This window comes from Hypanus sabinus, unplaced genomic scaffold (assembly GCF_030144855.1).
Source record: "Hypanus sabinus isolate sHypSab1 unplaced genomic scaffold, sHypSab1.hap1 scaffold_429, whole genome shotgun sequence".
In the NCBI taxonomy this organism is placed as follows: domain Eukaryota; kingdom Metazoa; phylum Chordata; class Chondrichthyes; order Myliobatiformes; family Dasyatidae; genus Hypanus; species Hypanus sabinus.
Genome location: NW_026781306.1, coordinates 76,018 through 84,299, shown reverse-complemented (window position 1 = coordinate 84,299; position 8,282 = coordinate 76,018).

Below are 8,282 nucleotides of genomic sequence, written 5' to 3'. Positions count from 1 at the left end.
CAAGTTGGACAGAGAAATCATCTCCTGACTGGGCAGAGTGCTGGAACCTGGAATGACCATCAATTCCCTGATACTCTTCCTGTCTCTATAACAATGGGGCATTTCTGCCGCCTCCAATCTGTGACCTGGCTCATTTTGACTCTCTCCGTTGGTATTATTCCCTGTTCCTGTTGAGCAGTATGGGTGCCTGGCCCCACAGTAACTGAAACAGTCTCACGCAAATTGTCTTTGTGGATGTGCACCTGGGATTTTCTTTTATGTATTATTAACTTAAACTGCCACAGTTTTAACACCATATAAAAAAAACTCGTGCTGAGATGAATGGTTGGTCCGCACAGCGGTTAAAAGGGGTTAGAGTGAATTTTTGTAATATTTCAGGTTCTTTTAGAAAATTACAACACAGAAACAGGTCCTTTGGGCCATCTAGTCTGTGCTGAACTATTTAAACTGCCACTCCCACACCCCTACCATCCAGGTACCTACACGAACCTCTTAAATGTTGAAATCGAGCTCGCATGCACCACTCGGGATGGCTGCTCATTCCAAACCTAGATGACCATCTGTGTGAAGAAGATTCCCCTCATGTTCCCCTCAACATTTCACCTTTCACCCTTGACCCCTGGCCTCTGGTTGAAGTCCCACCCAATCTCAGTGGAGAAAGCCAGCTTGCATTTACACTATCTGTGCCCCTCTACCACAATCAAATCTCACCTCGATCTTCCACATTCCAAGGAATGAAGTCCTGACCTGTTCAATCTTTCCTTATAACCAAGTACTCCAAACTTGGCAACATCCTTGTGAATTTCCTCTGAAATCTCTGAAACTCTTTTAAATCTTTCCTGTAGGTAGGTGACCAAAACATCACACAACACTCCAAATTAGGCCTCTTTTACAAGTCAACATAATATCCATCTTTTGTCAGTATTTGGTTCATGAAAGCCAATGGGCTAAAATCTTTCTTTCCATCACTATCTAACTGTGATACCACTTTCAGTGAATTAAGGACTTATATTCCCAGGTCCCTTTCTTCTACAACACTCCTCCATGCCCAACCAGTCACTGTGAAAGACCTCTGTTGGTAGGTCAGTCCAAAGAGCAACAACTCACACTTGTCTGCATTAAATTCCATTTTCCATTTCTCAAACCATTTTCCCAGGGGGTCCAGATTGCACTGCAAGCCAAGATAGTCTTCCTCGCTGTCCACTACACCACCAGTCATAAATCTGCTAATCCAGTTAACCACACTATCATCCAGATTACTGATCCAGATGACAAACCACAACAGATTCAGCACTGATCCCTGTGGCAACCACTAGTCACAGGCCTCCAGTCAGAGAGGCAACCATCTGCTACCATACTCTGGCTTCTGCCAAAGACAGTGTCTCATCCAATTTACTATCTCATCTTGAATGCTGAGTGACTGAATCTTCTTGACCAACCTCCCATATGAGACTGTGTCAAGCGCCTTGCTAAAGTCCATGTAGACGACATCCACAGCCTTGTCTTCATCCACTTTCCTGATAACTTCCTCGAGTAGCTCCATGAGATTGGTTAGACATGACCTACCATGCACAAAGCCGTGCTGCCTATACTTAATCAGTTCACATCTATCCAAATACTTATATTTCCGGTTCCTGAACATACGTTCCAGTAACTTTCCCACTATTCACGACTAGTCACCACTCCGTGGGTTTGGAGATTTCCCTTGAATTTCATAGAATCATAGAAATCTATAGCACATTACAGACCCTTTGGCCCACAGTGCTGTGCCGACTATGTAACTTACTCTAGAAGCTGCCGGGAGTTTCCCTAGCGCATAGTCCTCTATTTTTCTGAGCTCCATGTAACTATCTAAGAGAGTGTTAAAAGTCCCTGTTGTATCCGCCTCGACATCCGCTGCTGGCATTGCATTCGACACATCCAACACTCTCTGTGTAAAAAAACTACCCCTGACATCCCCTCCGCATATATTTCCAAGCACCTTAAAACTATGCCCCATCCTGTTAGCCATCTTAACGCTGGGAAAAATCCTCTGTCTATCCACACACTCAACGCCCCTCATCATCTTATACACCTAAAAAAGGCTCCAAACATAAACAAGGAAATTATACATTGCTCTGAGGATTTGTTAGAAGTAAACACAATTATGAGGGTATAGATAGGGTAAATGCAAGCAGCTTTTTCCACTGAGGTTGGGTGGGACGAAAACCAGAGGTCATGGGTAAGTGGGGAAGGTGAAAATTTAATGGGAACATTTGGAAAAGTTCTTTGCTGAAATGGTCGTGAGAGTGCAGAATGAGATGTCAGCACTAGTGGAGAATATGAGCTCGATTTCACCATTAAGAGAAGTTTGACAGGTACCTGGATGGTAGGGGTACGGAGCGTGATGATCCCGGTGCAGGTAGTTGCATTAGAGAGATTAAATGTTTTTGGCATTGACTAGATGGGCCAAATAGCCTGTTTCTGTACTGAACTTCTCCATGTTTCTGTGACAGAGAAGCTGGCCAAACTTGTTTGGAAGGGAAAAGGTAGGAGTGACAATGGAGCAGCAATGGCTGGAGTTTCTGGGAGCAATTCGAGAGCTGAGTAATCGATACATCCCAAAGACGTGGAAGCATTGGAAAGGCAGCAGGGCACAACCGTGGGTTAAATGAGAATCCAAAACCAACATAAAATCAGAGGAGAGGGCAAACAAAAGAGCAAAAGACCATTAGGAAGCTTTTAGAATCCAACAGAAGACAACTAAAGGAAAGTCAGATGAGCTCGGGAGTGGAATTATGAAATGGCTGTCATTAATGAGTTTTGGTTGCACCCAGTAGTCTGCGGCATTTAGAGGAACAAGTTATCCAGGGCCTCAATATCTCTTGAAAACCAAGATTCCCTGCACTAGTTACCATTCAACTTTTATTTTGTCAGACACATACAAACTCTACACCCTTAAAATTTCACTTCTGAAGAACTCCCACTTACCAAGTACTCCTTTGCTAAAAAAACAACCTGTCCCAACTAACGCTTGTCAAATCCTTGCAAATATCATAAAAATTGGCCTTTCTCCAATTTAGAATCTCAAGAGAGGTCTAGGCCTCTGCTTTTCTGTATTTACTTGGAATCTCATGATCAGTAGATACAAAGTGTTCCCATACACTAATTTCTGTCACTAGCCCTAGATCACTTCCCAATAGCTTATTGCACACTTCTACATAGGGAATTTTATATACTGATTAAGGTAGATTTGATAAGCTCTACCCCATCTAGTCCTTTTACAGCCTAGGATTCCAGTCAATAAACGGAAAGTTAAAATCATTCACTTTATCAACCTTGTTTCTTGGCACAGTCCGCAATCTCTCTACAGATTTGTTCCTTGAAATCCCTCAGACTGTTGGGTGCAAGCAAGTCCAAGTAATGGCTACAATATCATAATTTCATGTCCTGAGGTCTGAATGACATCTGTTTGGTGTCAAAAATGAACCTTGCCCTCAATGTCACTGAAACAAAGGAGCTGGCTGCAGACTACAGGAGAAATGGAGACAGGCTGACCCAGGATCTGGGGTTGAGAGGGTGAACAGCTTTAAGTTCCCTGGCACACACGACACCGAGGATCTCACCTGGTCTGTACATACTGGCTGTGTGGTGAAAAAGGAACAACAGCACCACTTTCACCACAGGCGGTTCAGGAAGTGTGGGATGGGGCCCCAAATACTAACAATTTTCTACAGGGGCACAATTGAGAGCATCCTGACGGGCTGCATCACTGCCTGGTATGGGTGCTGTACTTCACTCAGTTGCAGGACTCTGCAGAGAGTGGTGCGGACAGCCCAGCGCATATGTAGATGTGAACTTCTCACTATTTAGGACATTGACAAAAACAGGTGTGTAAAAAGGGCCACTGTGTAAAAAGGATCATTGGGGACCAGAGTCACCACAACCACAAACTGTTCCAGCTGCTACCATCTGGGAAACGGTACCACAGCCAGAAAGCCCGGACCAACAGGCCCAGGGACAGCTTCTTCCACCAGGCCCTCTGATTGATTAATTCATGCTGATACAATTGTACTTTTATTTATCCGGACTGTCCTGTTGTACATACTATTTATTATAAACTATTATAAATTTCACATTGCACATTTAGACAGAGACGTAACATAAAGATTTCTACAACTCGTGTATGAAGAATGTAAGTAATAAAGTCAATTCGATTCAATTCACCCTCTCTACTATCTGTTCTGTCATTCTGGCTCCGATCCTCCCTGCAACTTTAGTTTAACCACCCACCCCACAGGGGAGCACCAGCAAGCCTTGCCACTAGGATACTCATCCCTTTCTAGTTCTGTTCCACTAACTAACAAATCCCCTATCACCCCTTTGACTTTCCTCTGCCAGGTAATTCCCCCCAACAGTTTCTAAAGTGTCCACCTGTTGTTGTGTGGGATAGCAACAAGAGTACTCGGCGATGGCTATTTAACCTCATTCCCCTTCCTGACTCTCATCCAGTTTCCTGTGTCCTGCACCCTGGGTACAACTCACCTCTCTGCACATCATACCTATCACACCCTCTGACGCTTGGATGATGCGGAATTCATCCATTACCTACTCCAACTCCTTAAAGTGCAGCTGGATATACGTGAGGACGTCAGGGACACTGGAGGTCTCCCCGCCTTCCCACCAATATCCCCTCTAATTTGTAATGACCAGTGTGTGCAAAAACCTTGTACTGTACAATTTTTACCCAGTGACAACAACATGTGCAAACTGAATTTTATATAGAGAGGTATTCATTTCAACAGCGAGCAAATCACTGTCAGTAAGAACTTTAATCTCCTCTGGTTGAGTCTTGATTGAGTTCATCTGCACTCTCACACAACCTATGTAACAGGTTAATGAAGGATTTACTCGCCACAGCTTTTGCAAACCACCTATTTGTGATTTTCTTGCTAAATGATGCTTTCAATTTCAGATTTCCAAATATCACTCCACTTCTTCCCACTTGAAAATTCTCCAGCAACTCTTGCATCACCACAATACACACAGTATTGTACATAAGTATTTCCCCTGAAGTCTCACCCAGGTGACTGACAGAGGTGAACTCAGTGATGGTAATGCCAAGGAATACTGCCTTTAAGGGTGGTAGTCTGTCTCCCTGGAGTCTGGCACATTTGTGATGTGAAAGCTACTCGTTGGCCAGGGCAAAGGTGTTTGATATCATTATGTAGCCAGACAGAATTGGTTCTGTCTGGCTACATGTTCTCACTGGTAGAAAAATGCAGACCGAGAGGAGGTAGAACAAGCAACACACACAAAATGCTGGAGGAACTCAGCAGGCCAGGCAGTATCTATGGAAAAGAGTACTAATGCTGAATTCCTCCAGCAATTTGTGTGTGTAGCTTGGATTTCCAGCATCTGCAGATTTCCTCTTTGTGATTGGAGGTACAACAAAGATGATTTTCTCAACTGGTGATGTAAAAGATTTTAGAGCCATAGAATAGAACATTACAGCACAGTACAAGCCCTTCAGCCCTCCATGTTGTGCCAACCCATATAAACCTTAAAAAAAAGAACTAAACCCACACTACCCCGTAACCCTCCATTTTTCTTTCATCCATGTGCCTGTCCAAGAGGATGTTAAATACCCCTAATGTTTTAGCCTCCACCACCATCCCTGGCAAGTCATTCCAGTCACTCACAACCCTCTGTGAAAAAAAAACTTACCCCTGATGTCTCCCCTAAACTTCCCTCCCTTAATTTTATACATATGCCCTCTGGTGTTTGCTGTTGGTGCCCTGGGAAACGGGTACTGACTATCCACCCTGTCTATGCCTCTCGTAATCTTTTAGCCCTCTATCAAGTTCTAGACCAGGCATGGGCAAACTACGGCCCGCGGGCCATATGCGGCCCGTTAAGTTTTTTAATTCGGCCCGCAGAACTTGATGAAATTATATTAATAAACCTTGTTAACGTCTTTTCCCCGCAATTCTGGCGTTTTCCCAATAGATGACGCACTCTATATACATTGACCTTTGTTGAGGTGCAGCGTATTACTCCACATTTGCGCTTTACTCTTTGTTCGGCTCGACCTATTTGTGTGAACAGGCGTTCAGCGTCATGAACATCAACAAAGCCAGCCACAGATCCAAGTTAACTGACCAACACCTCAGATCCATCCTGAGAATCACCACAACAAAACTAAATCCAGACTTTGATGCCCTGGCTAAAAAGGGAGACCAACAACACTGTTCCCACTGAAATTAAAAATAAGTTTCTTCGTTGTGTTATGTAAAAAATGCATTTGAAAATATTTTTTTCAATAAGCCTTACATGTTACATGTCATTGCTGTTAAGTGATGGACACGAGTAGTGCGCAGGTGCACGTACGTTCTCAAAATAAAAAATGCGCTCCAGATCAAATAACGCGCTCCGCATACTGGCACGCTGGCATTGTTCTGTCTTTGTGCTGGTCGTTGTTGAGTTTTGGCACAGTGGACAATTGAATAAGAAGGAGTAGGACAAGTAGACCTGCATCTCCTACCGGTTTTGAAATAAAGACAGTCAGGAGGAGAGTGATGATGATAATACCTTGAAGGATAACAGAATTTTCAGTGCTTTAAAATAATAACTGTTACTATTTAAAAAAGCTGTATTTTATTCATTTAATTTTCAGTGTTTTAAAAGTCATTTCAATAAATAGCTAAATACCATGGGACTTCAAAGACAGATATTTTGTTGTAATGCATTTGTTCATTTTCAATTGAAATTAAAGCACATGTTTTCTACATATCCCATGATATTTTATTTTCTCTTATGAGGTGTATTACCAAAACACTCCGTCCATCTGCTCCTGGTCTGGCCCCCCTGTCAAATTTTAGAACCCTTTGTGGCCTACAAGTCAAAAAGTTTGCCCACCCTTGTTCTAGACCTTTCATATTATTTCACATTTCATAAAGATTGAAACAGAATAGGCTGAAACACACTGTTCAAAAGTGCTGGCGTTCAATCCACTTGGTGCATTGACTCATTACATTTTTTGGGTTTATGTTTGTCAGAAACACATCCAACAGATTTCCCATCAGAAGTGCAGGAAAATTCTGGACCTGATTTCAAATGAACCACTGAGCACTCTGAAAAAAAGGTGCGGCAGAGGCCGATTTCTCCCTTGTGCTTTTATTTTCAGTGTGAACTATGTAACATTGATGGTGATTAATGATCATTACTTTCAGGCGACAGCCCTCCAAACATGTGACGAACCACAGTAAAACTTCGTGAACCTGCCATGGTTGGGTCTTGGGTGTCGGACCAGCAGATTTTCTGTATTATTAGATGTTCTCATATTAATACATCATACCTCACTTCCAAATCACTGTTTTTAGACATCACATTATAGAATGATATGTTCCACATAACCTGCAAGTTTAAAAGAAGCTCAGAAAATAAGGTCAAAGTAAGTTTCAAAGGCATCTCGGAAACAGAAACGTGCAAGTTTAAAGGGAGCAGAGATACCTGACTGACCTGCATGAGGTGTTGAGCTACCTAAAATGCATTCTTGAACGTATAATGTAGATTTAAAGCAATAATTGGATTTAAATTATTTTATTAAATTAACATTATCTTGGATCTCTTAATCGTAATTCACATTTAATGTAGGATTAACCTTTCTGCATTTCGATAACTACAATTTTTGTTCTTTTCTTTCGAAAAATGCGGTCACATCATAACACTATTCAAACTTCAGACCAAAAGTCTTCTTTTTCCCCCTTCTATTTTTTCCCAGGAAAAAAATACTATAAACTTTTTGCTATTTAAAATTGGTAACATTTATCAATTCATGCTGTTGTTTAAAATTAAATTGCTTAACTCCATGAAGCAAACTTGCAAGTTCACTAGCTAATAAAGAATTGAACAAAGAGGATTGTATATTTTACGCACAAAGCAGCATAATATCAATGCTCCTACATCATAAATTGGGAGACAAATGTACACATCCCAACCTTATTAGGTATTTGTACTCAATTTTTCCCACAGATGGTGAACTGCTAATCTTGGCTGGTTCATCAGGCACAGCATGGAGTAGATCTGAAGGGAGCTGGAGTGGTTTGTGTATTTGCAGCAGTGCTGGGAGGAAAAATCAGCATGAATGATGAATGTCTTTAATGTCCCTTCCTATAAAATGCTCGACAGATGGTTCACACTTATTTGACCTTGAGCTTTTTTTTAAAAACCATATTACACTTTAGTCAGGATTACTTAGAATTTCAACATCTCTCTTCCAGTGAAAATAATAAGTGGGAAGG